Source organism: Scatophagus argus, chromosome 2 (assembly GCF_020382885.2).
Source record: "Scatophagus argus isolate fScaArg1 chromosome 2, fScaArg1.pri, whole genome shotgun sequence".
NCBI lineage: Eukaryota > Metazoa > Chordata > Actinopteri > Scatophagidae > Scatophagus > Scatophagus argus.
In genome coordinates, this window is record NC_058494.1 from 18579275 (window position 1) to 18595904 (window position 16630).

Genomic DNA, 16630 nt, shown 5'->3' on the forward strand with positions numbered 1-16630 from the left:
TTAATGCCATCACAGCAAATTAGATAGCCAAGGAACAACATGTTTATCATTTTCAAGCATTAAGAAAAGTACTTTCTAGCTTCATTTCCTTCAGTGCATTCAAAGCAGTGGGTACATCAAAGTGATGTATGTATGTACAGCAAAGAGGGGGAAATATTAATTGGAATAAAGCCCTAGATGTGGCCTTTCTTCTAAAGGTTGTGAGACAGAGGACAAGAGCTGAGTGTATGGTACCTCCAAGTAATGATGTCATTCTTTACTGTGCATAGACAGTACAGCTGACTTGAAATGAATAAGGAAACTATTTGAACGCCAAGACCAAAGTTTCCATTAATGTCTGCTGTAGTCCTTAATGGCTCAGAATGGTATGTTTCCAAACACTGATGCCCCCTACAGCAGCAAGAAGTAATTTAAATATTGCTGGAACAAAGATGGCTGAATGTCCAGAGTTGTGTTTGGGACGTTTTCTGGTTGCTGCAGTCTAGCAAACTTATATTTATGTTGTACCTGCATGGCAAGAAGTGTTGGGGATTGATAAGACCGATACAATTTATGCAACCTGTGTGCCCCAAAGGTTTGTAAACACAGGTATAGAACATTGGCTCATCTTTCTCACCTATCTTTTCACAGATTCAAATTTTTATTCACTATTTTATTGACTTAAACAACTTATGCAGTACCAGCAGGAAACTGTGTCATTATTTAAGTGTCAGACAGCAGCATTCTCAGTATAAAGAATAATTTTATTGTGGGACCAATACGTTCTAACCTGTAAAGTTGCAACAAAAATAAAGAAAGACATTAAAAGTCTTTTTAGAGCCACAGAGAAACTGCTGATTCTCTTTAGATTTGCTATCAGCAACCTCTTTTACATTACACACTTGAAAAATTGATTAGTACAGCTTTAAATTTGTGTTGTTTATGCAACAGTTACAGTAGAAATTACCCTCAATGCATTATACATTTTTATACATTATACATCTTTTTTTTGTTGTTTTTACACACAGTGTGATAGCAACTCTTTATGACCCTGAACACTTTTGCCCTTTCTGTTTTTGCTGTTTGTGTTTGCTTCATTTATTCCTACATAAGCAAATTGGAAATTGTGCAAGAGCGCCTTGAAAATCTTGATAGCCCAATGGGCTACAATAGCTGCCTCAGGTATTGACAGAAAGAGAGCAAATGCTCAAATATTCTCATATCATTTTCATCCTCATATCATGCTGAGAACGTAGCCTGGCATTGGTATGTTCTTACCCAGTGTTCCCTCTCCCAGGCTGTATATCACATCATAAAGAATACATAAACCCCTTCTCTAAAAAAACTACCCAGTCTCCAAGGCATCAGTGCCTAGCCCTGTTCTCCAAGTCTGAACAGTAAAAAGAGCTGAAACAAAGAACTTTCCTTAGAAAGACGAAGAAGAAAAACAACATCGCTCAAACAAAACAAAAATCGAGAGACAATGCTAATAACTGTAAAATATGAATGGTGACTTGACATATTTGCAAATGCGCTGAGAGGCGCCCTACTAAACGCGATGAAATGGGAAACCAAATGGCATGGAAGAAAGCGGTTGTGGGCCCCCATCTCTTGCCATTAGATGTTCAGTGGAAGCTGTCAACAGAAGGCGCATTTGCCTGCCAAGCTCCCTCTCTGACTGAGCTCTCTGCCTGCAGCACGCCCCAAGCTCCTCTTTGACTCAAAGGGTTCATTTCACTTCTTTTAGCCTCATTCGCATGTGGTGCTACACAAAAACTCGGCTCGCTCTCAGTCTGCCTCTCGTGTGTGTGTGTGAGCGTGCGTGTATGTGTGTGTGTATGCCTCGGTGCGTGCGTGCGTGTGTGTGTGTGTCTTTGCACAGTACACGTGTACATGCATGTGTGTAAATCACAAGGTGATGCCTGGCACTTCACTATTTGTACTGTTGACCGAAAAGCAACGATGACAACAGCACAAAGGAGACCAGAAGGCAGCTGGTATTGACTACAGTATGTACATGACTATATCACAGTTAGGAAAATAAATTTGGTGTTGGTCTCTTGATAACATTAGCACTTTTCTTCTGTGTAGAGCAGTAGTTCCTAACTTGGTTAAATAAATATGAGAGGAGCCAATAGATAATTAACAAGACTGACATTGGTAATTAAAGCTCATCTGTTCATCTTTTGTTTTTCTCAGATTTTAATTTTTTTTCACTCGAGACTGATTACATGTGGTGAACTAAAACAACAAATACAGTACGATAAGGAAACAATGGCCCCTTAAAAATTTAATATGTAAAATTTCCACATTGTAATGTCTCAAAACAACTTGACATTTGACATATAATTTGTTGAGTTGTGTACGCGCATCATCCCAAATGTTTCCGATGATGTTCAAACTGAGAGAAACCTGCTATCCCAATCAAATCAGCAGAGCGTTGCATTTGGTTGCTCGTCAGTTTAACTTCTGAGGGAGTCGGAGAGTGAGGAAGGAAGTTGGCAAACGTGACTAAACCTGACACACATAAACCTTTAAAACGTTATGTCATCCTTGAGTATTTCTACCTGAGTCACTGAGCATGCATCAGTAGTGGTGGTTGTTTGACAATGAAGACAACTCTCATGATCCCACAGTGCTTCACTGTCTTATCAACCCATATCTTTTGATGTCAGTGTTTTGATTGAGAGGCAAATAACAGCGGAAATGATTCATTGTGTATTTAAGGTGTCAAAAGCTACAGGAATACTTGCAGTATGAAAGAGCACCTTAATTGTAAGATCAGCGTGTTTTGGCCTGTAGCCAACACTAACTTAAACATAGATGTATTGTGCAAATAGCACGTTGGCAGGTGATTGCTCATTACGCTCATATTCTTATATTTAAGCGTGACACTTTTTTGTCAAATTTTGACCAAAAACTACCCAGAAGAAGCAGAGCAGTTAAAAAATTTTCATGCTGAATGTGTTCAAACACATTCAAAGATTGTGCCTCGAGGAGCTAAGCTAATGCTAATAACCACACAATTCAGAAAATGTTTAGGATAATGATGAGTGAAAACAGAAATGGCTGAGCACTAGAAGTACTGAGTAGGTACAAAAGCTAAAGTGTTTGTGCTGCAGATGGCATTTATTTATTTATATTATTATTTTTTTTTACTTTTTTTTGCAATTCAGGATATTTGAATTATTTAACTTTGTACTCATTTTCACACATTTTTTCATTATCAAATTACACCAGATACATTACCATATTTGTTTTAAAGTTGGATTATAAACCAATGAGTCTTCATCAATACCAAACAAGCAACTATTTCTTGTTGACTGATGACTTCACAACACTGTGACTGTCCTCTGACCAGTCTTTTTGGCTAGCGGCCAAAGGGTCGGCCCAGTGGAGTGGAAGTTGAAGGGGGCTGTTTGAACGTAATAGGTTTTGACTGGCGTGTGTTACGCGCTTCACTGCACCATTGATTGAGCGCTTGTTTGCTAAATCACTGCTGGTTCCCCCCGTCTGGTGGGCCTGTGACACGTGTGGTGTGTGGTCACTTCAGCTTAGAGGGAGAGAGAGAGAGAGAGAGAGAGAGAGAGAGAGGAGCAAAAGCAATCCTGGTGACCAAAGGAGGACACAAGTTAAAAATGACAAAAAGAAAGACAGAAAACAGGCAGTTTAACAGTTTCTCTTATGATGAAACTCGCCAAAACAGGAATCATCAACACACACACAAACACACACACACGGTCTTTTCTCCATGGACCCTCACAATAACACCCTCCCTCCTCTTCCTGTCTCACTCCCTCTATGCCCACCCCAGACATGCTTTTTACAGCTTGGAGGATGTGGCAGTAGAGGAAGTTCGGTGTCATGGGTCAATGTCACTCCGCCAGCCATCCACTCAACGCATGTGGATCACTGAGATGAGACCTCCCAGTTGCTTTCTCGCACTGGTCCTTCCTTGCACTGGTCAGTTTAGATGATTCTCCTTTGATCAGACTCTCATAGTAACAAATAGGCTATTAAATCTTTTCTAAAAATATCTTTAAAGGTTCATTCAGTGCTTAAGGCTTAGGGTAGATGGAGTCACATCCTTCTAAGTGCCTGAAAGCAACAGTGAACAACTCCCTCAAACTCCTTTAGTTTCACAGAGACGCAAAATAATTCATTCATGCCCCAGTAAGATGGTCTCTGAACTTTCAAAATAATAAATCTCCATGTTTATCACTAGGAAGTTGCACTGATATGAACAAATGAATATAGTTTCATTGCAAAGATGTAACTTTCGTGGTCTAGAGATGTTGAAATCTCCTGACTTTTCCACTCGCACCTCAATGACTCAACCACTGTTGGATGGACTGCCATGAATGTGTTTTATCTAACACAATAAACTGCGGTGGCTAACATGGTAAACATTCGAAACACGTACGCGTTTAGGTCAAAGCTCTGCTGTGTCTAAGTGCAGCCTCAGAGAGCAGCTAGCATTGTTGTTTCTGCCAATTCTTAGTCTTGTTTAGCCATTGACAGGTCAATTTTAAGATTAATGAAGTGTAGCATTTTCAATTAAGAACTAGAAGAACCTTCTAATGAACATGTAAAATATTGTCAGTGTAGAAACATCTGTACTGGTCTATGAAAGGCCAGGACTTAAACCATAGTATAAACCAGCTTGTTTTATTCCATCGTTCTTTTCCATCTCCCTGTCTAATTTCAGATGGGTGGTTTAACATACAACAACTAGTCTACCCAGTGCACGGAGTCCTCCTCTCCGCCTTGGGAAGACTGGGTGAGTAAACAGTGTCTTTGCTGATTATAACGCCTCTCTTTCTCTCCACAGCCCAAGGTAAGCTAAAACACTTTGATCTGCTATTGATTGTCTCCCTCCTCCTCCTCAACCATGCACCCCCTTTCCTTGCTACTGTTAAGACATAGGTGAGTCAGCCAGAGGCCTGAGGCACTGAAGCAGAAACCGGCGGCGTGCTGCTGTGTTTCTAATGCTGGCCACAGAGGTTAATTGGTATGCTCTCTGTGGTGTAAAAATTATAATTATGTTTAAGTAAAGCAGAGGAGCTGCTTACAGAAGAGAGCACAGATATGGCTCCAGATAAAGCAGGCTCTCATAATGGTACCACCGCTGGCTCATTCAGTGCCACTGGACTGATCTGTCAAACGTAGATAAGATGGTTATTTGTGTGAATTGCAGAGGGCAAAAATGAAAAATGACATGAGAAAAATCAAATTTAATCAAAATAAACAAGTCGGGTTAAGATGTGGCAGTCACCGCTTTTATAAGCTTTTAACACCACAAAGCAACTAGTGTAAAAGTTGATTAAACGACAACCTTGCAGGTGCAAAAAACCTTCAGAATTATTTAAAAGCAATTTTAATAGTGTAACAGGTGTTTTACATGTCTTGATCATTTGAAAACATCCACTGGACTTTTGTAGAGTTGGAAAAATTTTCCAGTTCGTCCAAATGGCTTCTTCAGGTTGCATATCAGCAGGGAAGAAATCAAATGCTAAGTGTTTTTGGTTGAAAATAAGTAGCAAAAAGCTGTTTTACACTCACAAAAAAATGTTTAGACTATCACAGTGGATACACGTACGAAATGCATCAATTTGACTCAAATGTTTTTGTCCAATGAGATCTTTCCCTGGCCGTAACCACGACCATTGTCTTTTGTTAAACCTAAATACTTTCAGTTGCTTTAACAGGAAAATTAACATTTGTTATGAAATACTCCCCACCTCCAACCTTTAAAGATGGCTTTGGAAAGATTGTAGGTTGCACCTTTGCATATCTTTCCATGGGTTAACAGGTGTTACGTTGAAAACTCGAAGTTGTGGAAAAAAATTGTCAAAACATATAAAAAATGTAATAGAAACGTCTCCAACCAGCATCATCCACTTCTCTGTCATCACCATGTTAAATGTTCTCCAACATCAGAGGGCATTATTAAATGATTAACAGGATTTCTACTACCTAAAATCCTCTCTTTCAAGCCCCTAAAAACAATCTGACAAGGCAGCATCAGCCTTTGTAGATGTATGCAGCCTGTGACGAGGTGTTATAAGGCTTCATTTTTAGTCACAGACCAAAATGTTTTGAACCCCTGCTTCACGACATAGCTAAACACACTGCTCCTGTGGAGCTCTAGCTTATCGCTTCATCACAGCTTTGCAGCCCAGCTGGAAGTAGAGTACTTGGCCATTTATTGGTGAAGCAAAGGAGAAAGCTGCAGTGATTAATATGATATTCAGAACATGTCTAGATTTTCCTTCAATCACAGTTAAAAACTCACGACCAGGTCTACATGGATAGTAGAACTTATAGTATAGTATACGGATAACACAGTGGCAGCAACTTGCTTTTTATTTGTGCTTCATATCCATGTTTTGTTAGACGATCCCATTATGGTTTTCCAGCCCTTGAAGCTAGGCAGCAAAAACACAGAGCAGGACCCCAAAGGACCAGGGCCAGATGAAGGAATTAAGGAATCAATCAAAACACTGGTAGCAATGAACTGAAACCAAGACCTATCCAATATTTTGGTTTCGCTTGACATCAGAGAGTGATTTAGTGGCTTCAGACTGCTAAGTGTCATGTTCCCACACCCTCCTAACCTTAATGAGAAAGTGTGGAAAAGAAGTCACTATCTGGTTAGTCTGTTTTCATTTTTTCTTCTTGTGTAGCATGTCTCTTTCATTTCTCTCACACCTCTTCGTGAGAGAGGGGGTGCAGCTGTGAGATGATGAAGTTTCAGGGTAAGGTGGATGTGCCATCCATTACAGGAGGTGGAAAGGTGCAGATAAATCACCTTATCAGCCCTGCCTTCTCCCCACTGAGCTGAGGGAGCAGAGCAAGGGGGAAATCCATCAACCTCCACAAATGGGACATGACTCGGAGATCACTCTGCCTCTATACTGGGCTCTGTACATACCTTACACTGACTTTATTGTTGTATAATAACTCAGACCAACTTCCATCTTGGTGTGGGTGGACGTCACCATGCAACATGCAAAAACATCCTGTGAAAATTCCAAATCTTCAACAAACTCAAGGCCTACAGGAAAGTACATAGTATAAAACCTGGAATTTTTGTCAGAGCTGCTTGGGTTCTTGTTGATGTTTCCTTCTAAATGTGCAAATGTCCTGTTGATTTTCCAAAACAAGTATGCCTTTTGATTGCCACTGCTCATAGTCATGTGACTGAACTCCAAACCGCGAGGATGAATCTCATCACATTGTTTTAAGACAGTCAGCAATGTTGTTTAACATGGAAATACCCAGCTCTTGGCCAAATTTTGTCCACATTATTGGAAATGAGCACACATCCTTGCTTTTGTCTCTTGCATCATATCCCAACCATGTGGCCCGGCCGTTGTTTCTCATTGCTGTGGATGTGTGCCGCATGATAACTGGGTTAGCTTCCGAATGAGTTGGTTCAGAATTTGTATGCTGGGACTGCAGTACATAGTTGTCATCTCTAATAGTGTCTCAACTACCTCACATCTTCACCTAACCTTATGGAAGATTCCAAGCATGCACAACCATCCAGTATGGACTTAGCTTGTAGCATTGTTTTCTGTAAATCCTGTGTGTGGGGACACAGTGTGGATACTGTCAGTAACAGTAGCATTTACTGTACAGAGAGGTAATTACAGATTACATATATGCACCAGTGTAGACCTGACCCAGTATAAAAATGTTGCTGATTGTAAAAATGAAAATCTGAACTTTAAATTGCCCCAGTAACTCTTATGCAGGTAAATAAATTAGGACGTTTCATCGCACAGCTGGAAGTAGAGTACTTGGTCATTTATTGGTGAAGCAAAGGAGAAAGCTGCAGTGATTAATATGATAATCAGAACATGTCTAGATTTTCCTTCAATCACAATTAAAAACTCACGACCAGGTCTACATGGATAGTAGAACTTATAGTACAGTATACAAATAACACAGTGGCAGCAACTTGCAACTTTTCATGGCAGTTGTGTTGGTTTCGCAAATTTACTCGCATAACACTTTTCCTTTGTCCACACATCACATATTTTTCGAAACCAAACCATTTTTCTGGTGTAAGAGGTGTAAAGCATCAGTTTTCTGCAACAATACACTGATGCTACATCAACACTAGCACCTGAAATCAGTCACCAGTGAAGCAGAAGCAGGTTCTGCAGCAGCATCATTTATTTGAAAAAATCAGCTTCTCTTAAGCATTTTCAGAACTTCCTTTTCTCTGTTTTTGTCTGTTCCACCTCAGCCAAGAAAAAAACTTACTCAAAATTTTAAGTGTCTTCTCTTTTTTCTCATGAAAGGCTCCTTTCAGGGATTGTGAAAGACAAAAAGCCAATTACAAATTGCACTCAGCAGCATCTGTTTTGGCGTTATAGATTGATGTCATCCATCTGGTTTATCATACACTCAATGTTATTTTCCTATGATCTCCCACATCTCAGCATAGGCATCCACAATTACTGTACACAGTACACCTATGGCTCCCCCATACAAGGTTGCTAAGCAACAATAATGACAGTGACCTTTTAGAAACCAGTGGGATATGTAGCACCAGTCGAAAGGACTACAACACACACTATGGCACACTTGTGGGGCCTCAGTGTTTACCTCAGCTCATGGTCTGAATGGGCTGACAGAATGAGCCACACATGCACAAGACACACCCTCGCATAACATCACGCACAGGCATTAAGCACATTTTTGCCCTTGAGGAAACCAGAGGACTTAGCATTTCCCCGCTAGCTCTGAGTGTAGTACCTTGTCACCACACCCCCTTAATGTAAGAGCAGTCTATTGGTATTCAGCTGCTCAGGTATCTAAGAAAGCAAAGCCTTTTAAACATCTTAACCGCTGTTTGTTCTGTCTCTAGAGGGCACCTGCAGTACACTGGGGGTTTGGGAATAGACAAGGAGAATTGCAAATTTGTTTTGCCAGCTACATGTGCTCTGTAATTCCACGCCCGCTGCACTGTAGCAGAGTGCGTTAGATTTATACATAAACACACACAAAGGTGGGATGTTTTGTTTAATTCTTAGAAGATTTGGGATGTTTAGGTATGATTAATGACTTCTCCACAGGAGAAACACCGTGCAGACAGTAGATATGATGTAGCATTGTGTTGTTTTGTTGTTTTTTTTCCCTCTTAACAGCTGCAGAGCAACAAGAACACATGTAACAGGTTTTTGTTTTGTTCATGTTGACTTGACATTAGGTGCCGTACGTAGAAGGTCTGTGTCTTGACATCATTATGTACGTCTAACTGAACACTCAATCTTGTAGCTGTTAGTTTTTTACAGTACAAGTTTCTGATGCCTCACTTAAGTTCGGCGCAACAGGGAATGGCCTAAATGAAAGCAGAAGAAAGTTCCCCAGGCGGGAAGTATGAGAGAACAGGAAACCTTCTCTGTGTCTGTCTCTTAAGTCCTGGGCATGCATCTGAATGACAAACCTGTGTGTCAGTCCCCCTTTTAAGAAATCCTTTACAAGTGGTGAGACACCAGGGCCTGGGTTGTGGAGGCTGTATATTTCTATTCATAATTGATGACCCGGACCCAGACAGACAGCACACTACACATGTAATATGGATTCGCTCTTGGTTTCAGATGCATGCCCTCGTCTGGACTTGACTCTGAGCCATCATTGTGTGTGGAGGGGGAACGGAGAGGGAATGGGGTATGTGTGTGTGAGGATGTGTGTGTGTGTGTGTCTGCATGTGCAAGTGTGTGTGTGTCTGTGATATGGTTGTTACAGCCTGAAATGTAATGGGCCAGCCTTGTGATTTCCAGCTCCAGTTTGGCTTATGCTTTTGACTGCCAATTCCTGGTCTGGTTTTACAATTTTCGGTTTTATATTTATTTATTTGTTTATTTTGAAATATTTCTTTGATTTCATCTGAGTTTTTTTTTTTGTTTGTTTGTTTGTTTGTTTTTTGCACAATAGATAGACACGCAGTAGCTTTGCTGCTACCTTTGTGGATTCCTGGGGACTAATTGATCAGGTATCCAAGTCCTGGGGCGTTTGTTTGGTCTCACCTTACTGTGTTCCCTGATTTCAGTGAAAGCTTCGTCTGAGAACATCTTGTATTTTCAACCCTGGTGGTTTGTTTGGCCTTGTGTGTGATGTGAACCACTGCTTGTTTGAGTCTGTAAGTCACTGTATGTAATATTTCTGTGGTGCTAAATGCATAAAGGAGATGTGAATAAGTGTTTAGCTCGAACGTTTTCGGCACAGCAGGTCAGGCTGAACTCTGTTTGATGAGGATAATAGATGGGGATTATGTGTATCGGCCTTTGCCATCAAATACAACACCTTCACTAATTTATTTGGCGTCGTTGCACTCCATTGCAGGAACACAGCTGTAGGGCTTCTCACTTGTTTGTGTCCCCCTAAAACCACTTTGAGTGACGCTGAAGACACTTCTGTATGTTCTTGTTTTTGTCTGTGATTTGCTCCCGAGTTTGTCAAGTTTAACACAGGATGAATCCTGGTTATGAACCCCTGCTGCCTGTGCTGTCTGACTCACAGCTGCATAAATATTTCAGACTTGTACCTGTACCTGTGTACCAGAAATACAAATGAGTGTGTGAGCAGAGAAACGCAATTACAGCTCATCATAATAGTTGTGCTTTTACAGTAAAACATGTAGCGTTCAATGAACAAATGAACACTCACACTGGTGACATATTAATCAGCGAATCACAGGATATAAGGATGACACCATATTTATAGTTTCAGTTGTGAACTGTGCTGATGTTCAAAACAGAATCTGGATATATTTTATATGTTTTTAAACTTAATTTAATCACTTAATTTTTGTAGAGAACTTGAGTGACGAGCCACTTGAGCCGCCATTTGAACAAGACTTTCACTCCTCCTCGTATCCCCATTGATTCAGTGGTTTAATGGACTTGTGTGGCTGAGTCTCTCTCCTCTGGTCTCAGCTGAAGTTCACAGAGGGCAGAGTTCATACCCAGTGTTCCCATAGCAACATATGACATGTCACCCTCAAACAGATACTCCCTCTCAATCCTCCGTAATGGATTTGACCCCTGAACTCTGTCCCCTACTGACTCTAAAACTGACACGTAGCCAAGTGTGAAGCCCTACTGAATGTAGCCTGCAGCCGTGTCCGCCACCTTACACTGCACATCCCCGCCACAGAAGGGTTAATGATCAGCTCTGCAGTGGCATATGTCATCGGAGTGAACCGGCTTGCATGCAAGGTTAATACCATCACTGCTTTTTTTTTTTTTTTTTTTAAAAAAAGGGGGGGGACAAAATAGCCCAATCTTAGTGATGACACAGAGTAAAAGAGGGCTTCTTTTACAGCTGTCACGGTTTTGGTTGAATCATAAGCTTTACCAGCAGAGTGTGACTCGCTGCGACCTCACGCAGGTTCCCTGTCATCGTTATGCGGCTTCACCTCGCTGTAGCCAATCCCTTTCTCCAACCAGCCTCGCCTGCTGCATTATTTATTAGCACTAATCAGGATCTCAGCTCTGGTGTGCTAGCCACCCTACCGGTAACATCACTTCCCTGACCCGACCCTGCCTGTTTCCCCACAGCATTAGCGCATGTTTACGCTAACGCCTGCTCATTAGGCCTAACTATGCTAGGCCAGAGCCTGCTGCCTGAGCTGGAGCTTGGGGCCTTTTTAACATGATCTAAACAGTCCAGACATCCCCCTAATGGGGTACAGAGAACAGCTACGTGCTAATCTCAAACAACAGGAAAAAGCAACATCGGTAGCTAGTATACATAGAGGTAGTTTACTGGGAGACCTGGCCTGCGAGGACCTGCGATCAGGCTCCATTATTGTTGTAATTAGCGCGCCTCGGTGGAGCCCGGGCTCCCAGGCAGCATGCCTCGACCTCGCTGCCTCTCAGTCTGTTTACAGCCAGCCAAGGCAACAGGGAAAGGGCAGGGGGCTGGCCACACGGCTCGATGCCTCTGTTCAGCTCCAGCAGCAACACAGCTGTTTGCTCATTTGAAGCGTGGACACATGAGGGTTTTCATTTCTCTGCTGTCCTACGCTATTCAAATGTTTATTCTACCTGCAGTATGGGCAAAAACTATATACCCAAGGAGGTGCAGGGTCGGGGGGTGGTGGTCTGTTTGATCAGTTATTCTGAAAGACTGCAGCAATTAGCCATCAGTGAATATCAGTCAATGTCAGTAGGAAGCCTGTAAAAACATCAACTGAGCACTTGAATTAGTGGGTATTCTCTAAAGTCTGCAGCCATATGAAGGTGTGTGCACCCATGTGAAATCATGCATGAGCGTGTTGTGCTGCTGAGGGTTTTTTTTTTTTTTTACTTGCTTTCTAACTTATCATTCACATTCAGCTTCAACCTTTGTGCAAATGCCTGCTCCCCTCACATTTACCCCAACCCTTTGGCCCCCCGTCATCAAGAGGCCACCTCCTGGTGCGACGCCCATCCCTGATCACCAATTAGCAAGACCGGTCCCTTTCCCTGTGCGGATGCAGAGGTGGAAGCATGGAGAGGCAGAAAGGTAGAAAGGCGCTATCAGGGCAATGTAAGGTGGAGGTCCCATGAAGGACACGGCTCCCTGGGTGGCTGAGCGATGAGCAGGGGAGCGTGAAGGGCTGAGGCAGGTCTTTCCCACAGACCATCAGTCCTTCAGTCAGTGTTGCAACACTGAAGCCCAGACTGCAATCAGACTTCCCCTTACACAAGAATTCTACCCATTTTATAAGCTTTTGTCCCTTTTTTCTAATTAATGCACTATAATATGTTTTCTTTTTTATGCATGTCTGTTCCTGTGTGTGGTAGTTTTCATTTTTTCTTCTTCTCCTTTATTTATTTATTTTTTTCTTTTGGGTCTGTCTCCATGTGAGCGCAACTGCTCTGACATAATTTCGATTAAGATGAAACAATGTTCTCTGTGTGTGGACGCCGAGAAGGATCAACATTGCCTTTCAGGGGCTTTCCCCAGTGTTTCTCCTCGTTGTCTCACTTCATTCCCTCTATTATTGTATCTGATAAGAGACCCCCGTGTTGCAGTGTGGTAATGAAGCCTGCGCGAGAAGACCAGCACCGCCGGGCATTCAGGCCCCGCACGCCTCGGAGAGGCAGAGAGGCGCGTGCATATCGATCTTATATTGTTTCCTTGAACCCAGCTGCCTCGCTGCACCTTGTGCGCTCACTGCAGTGCATCTCGGTTTGCTGCAGTCTAGTGTGCAGTCATGAAAAGTGGTGAGTGAGGTGTTAGCTTGTTTTGAACTTGTCTTTCCAGCACTAAGTGAAAATACTCTTTCAACTTCATAACTAATTGTAGGTGATTTCTTAATTTCATGCTTGCAAAATTATTTTTTAAAATTAGCTGATGCTCTCATATTTCTGAAGAAGGACCGTGTTTTAAAGTTTGATTTTGAGCGAGGATATAATTAGTCAACATTGCTGCACAGACAGCATTAAAGCCGAGATGTAGCCCACATAATTTTGAACCAAGCGTAATTATGCAGTGAAGTCTACACCAAACCAAATAAATAAACTATAATGCTAAATATTTGACAGAATACTAATAATTGTAATATGCATTCATTAGCAACTACAGGCATCCTTACAAATTAATGAATGGGAGGTCCAGTAACATCACACCAGAGCTTATATAAATCTAATGTTATTCTAGATGTAGCCTGTTTACATGGGGCCGAATCTCTTCATTCATACAGACCCTGTGTGTGTGCGTGTTTGTGTTTTTGTGTGTTCCCTTTGCATAAGAAAGTTAGAGAGATCTAAAGGGCTAAAGCGCCATCTGGTGGTGATACTACATGGTTCTTTGTTCCAAAATGGATCTCCATCTGTGCAGAGATGATCCTTTTACCAGGTTAAGATACAACTGCAAAGAGCTGGTATGAACCTTCACTGTGAGAACTCCTAAAACTTTTGCTTTTTAAAGCTGCATACAGTTTTTCTCCTGCTCGAGCCGTAGCCACATTTGGCCCTGAGATCACTCTTAGGTCAGGCAAGAATGTATAATTTTAGATTTTTTATTGTCATATATATTGGGGGGAAAAAAAACAATTTCCTCATGCAACATGCAAAGCAAATATGTCGTGTTTGGACATCATAGCAAGAACTGAACCTCATTTGTTTGCCAAACCATCACTGAAGATTGTCCATGCTTTTCAAACACAATTTTCCGTACACAAAACACTTATTTGGGTTAATGCATGTAGAAAGGTCTCGCTGTTCTGTCCTGTCTAATTGGCGCTGTCAGGCGTCCCTTCGCTGACTTGTTTCACAGTCTGATCGGATAACCCAGTCCACATGAAGAGAGGAGTGAAAGACAGCCTGAGCAAAGTAAAATAAAAGAGAGAGAGAGAAGAAGGCAGAGTGAAAAGAGATGCAGGTGGTTAGGAGGTAGGGAGCTGCTTAAGAATGATCAACTGCCAAGAAGACGACAGGCTGCGCTCTCTTTTATACATAAATAGTTGTCTTTCACTCGGTATCTCTGCAAACAATTGCTGATCAGAGGTGTGTAAGCAGGTAGAGGGGGAGGAACTCTAATGGAACATGACAAAAGTGCTACTTTGATATTGCTGATATCATTACCCTCGTTAGAAGGTAAACGCCACTGATAAGATAGAATTGGAAAGTAGACACGGAAGGCCTGCTTTTAAGTGCGGGGAGGAGCGTGATGTTTAAGTGAAGAGATGAATGCAAATAATAAAAAAAAAGCCAGTTAATCTCTTTTATTCTGTCTCTCACATTCACTCATCTTAATTTACCCTATAAAAAAACTTATTTTAACCACTTTTCATATGTCATTTAATTATGGGTGTATTTGTGCATGTTCTTTACTGGCCCTGCTTCTGTGTGTTTGTGCTCAAGAAAATGTGTGCACATACAATTTGCTTATGTGTGTCCGTGTGTGTGTGTGCTAGTCAAACAGTAATACCTGTGTTACAGTCAAAAGTAAGTAACTTCAGAAGTCAAGTGTATCATGTTGCCGGGATCGTCTTTGTGGTGACAACAGTGATTAATAATGGAAAGCAGATGTTGGCATCTTGAGCTGAAATTTTCATGAAACTTCGCTAACGTGATTAAAGTGTATGTCTTCCTCTAGTCACTCCGAGTCTTTTAACTCCGCTCTCCGGGGAGTGGCAACAAATCATGGTTGAGACAACATGTCAAATCACAGAGAATCTCATGCATGTCAGGAACAAACCTTTTTTTTTTTTTTTTTTTTTTTCTTTTCTAAATTTTGATCTCCTTCTCTGTTCATTGGCATGCACAAACATAGATAAAAACATTTGATTTTACACTTCCTATAATTCCTATAAAGTTTTTATTTCCAGTTTAGCTATTTGCAGCATTTGAAAATGGATATGGATCCAAGAGGGGGCCTTGGTAATGTGACTTTGTTCACTTTTTAGGCCTTTTTTTTTGTCAATGAAATTAGCCTCAAGACAAAAACAATGACATATGTAACATGTAAATTTGTTTGTTATATTTGTGTCTATTAAGGTTTCATTTTTATTTGAATTTTATAGAAATGCGTCCACATAGCAAGCAGATCAATGTTTATATTTATACTGAGGTCTTACATTTAGGCTCATTTAAATCTTAGTAGGGTCAGCATCTAAACTTTTATCGGATGATTTCAGTACCAAGTGGAGATGAATAAACTTGACTTCCAGCGTGCCAAATGTCTTTTCCTGTGAAAAGTGATCTATATTTCAGAGGATTTTAATGACATTTCTATTTTCTCCCCTCAGACAGACTTCAGGATTTATCTTTATATTTTATTTTTTCTTTTTTGTAGGGGTGGATAAATGCATTTGCAGCTTCTGCTCAGCAAAGTTTATTTATATCTTAGGGATGCGTTTAAAAGCCCCGGCTGCTGTCACAAGGAGATGGCTTTGCTCACTTTGGATTGCAAGGTGCAAATGTATGAAAAAAGGCTCGAGCTGGAGATTCAGCGCAAAGTAGCCGGGAGTGTTGTGGCAGCAGAAATATCAGATCGCTTAAATGCTTTCTCAAACATCTTTTGAGGAGGCACCAAGATCAACTTTTATCTCTCTATTTTTCTCTCCATTTTTCCTTCCCTCTTGTATCCATGTCCTTCAGTTTTATCTCTCTCTCTGTCTCTGTGTCAACTCCATCCTTAATATTACCCCTCACCTACAGTGCACATGTACTGATTTTCCTTTGCGCTCTCATGACCAGACCGGGAGGTAAATAACACCAGTGTGATGAGATTTTTTTTTTCCTGTCCTAAGCATTTATTTCTCTTATTTTCCCTCTCTTGTATGCTTTGTCAGTGCTGATATTTATCACTGCAGGTGTAACTCTGAGGACATTTTTGTTTTAGATTTACTGAGATTTTTCATTTCACATGGAAAGTGAGACAGAGGGAGGCAATCTTTAAGAATAATTTCAGGTACTTATTTTTATAGCTTAAAGCAGCAATCAGTTGGTCCATACTAACAAGTATTGTTTGTGTATACAAAGTCTGACATATCTGCCACTGACCTCTATTGTTGAGTACTATTATTTATTTCAGTCCCACGTACACCATCCTGCTGCTGTAGATATTCACTCACTCACTCATATTCACCCACTGAAAATAGTCCCCAGAAAATGCACCATTTGCTCTTGAATGACCATCT

General features: G+C 41.1%; 1 long non-coding RNA gene across 5 annotated transcripts in view; it reads left to right on the plus strand.

The window, feature by feature from the left end:
• Positions 1 to 16630, plus strand: part of LOC124073370 — a 152639-nt gene that overhangs the window by 112772 nt on the left and 23237 nt on the right. For 4 of the 5 annotated variants that reach the window (XR_006845668.1, XR_006845674.1, XR_006845669.1 and 1 more), the window contains 2 exons: positions 3794 to 3942; positions 4688 to 4759. This is a non-coding gene — a long non-coding RNA (uncharacterized LOC124073370). The remainder of the gene's footprint in view (positions 1 to 3793; positions 3943 to 4687; positions 4760 to 16630) is intronic. The other variant, XR_006845670.1, reaches the window with a different exon arrangement.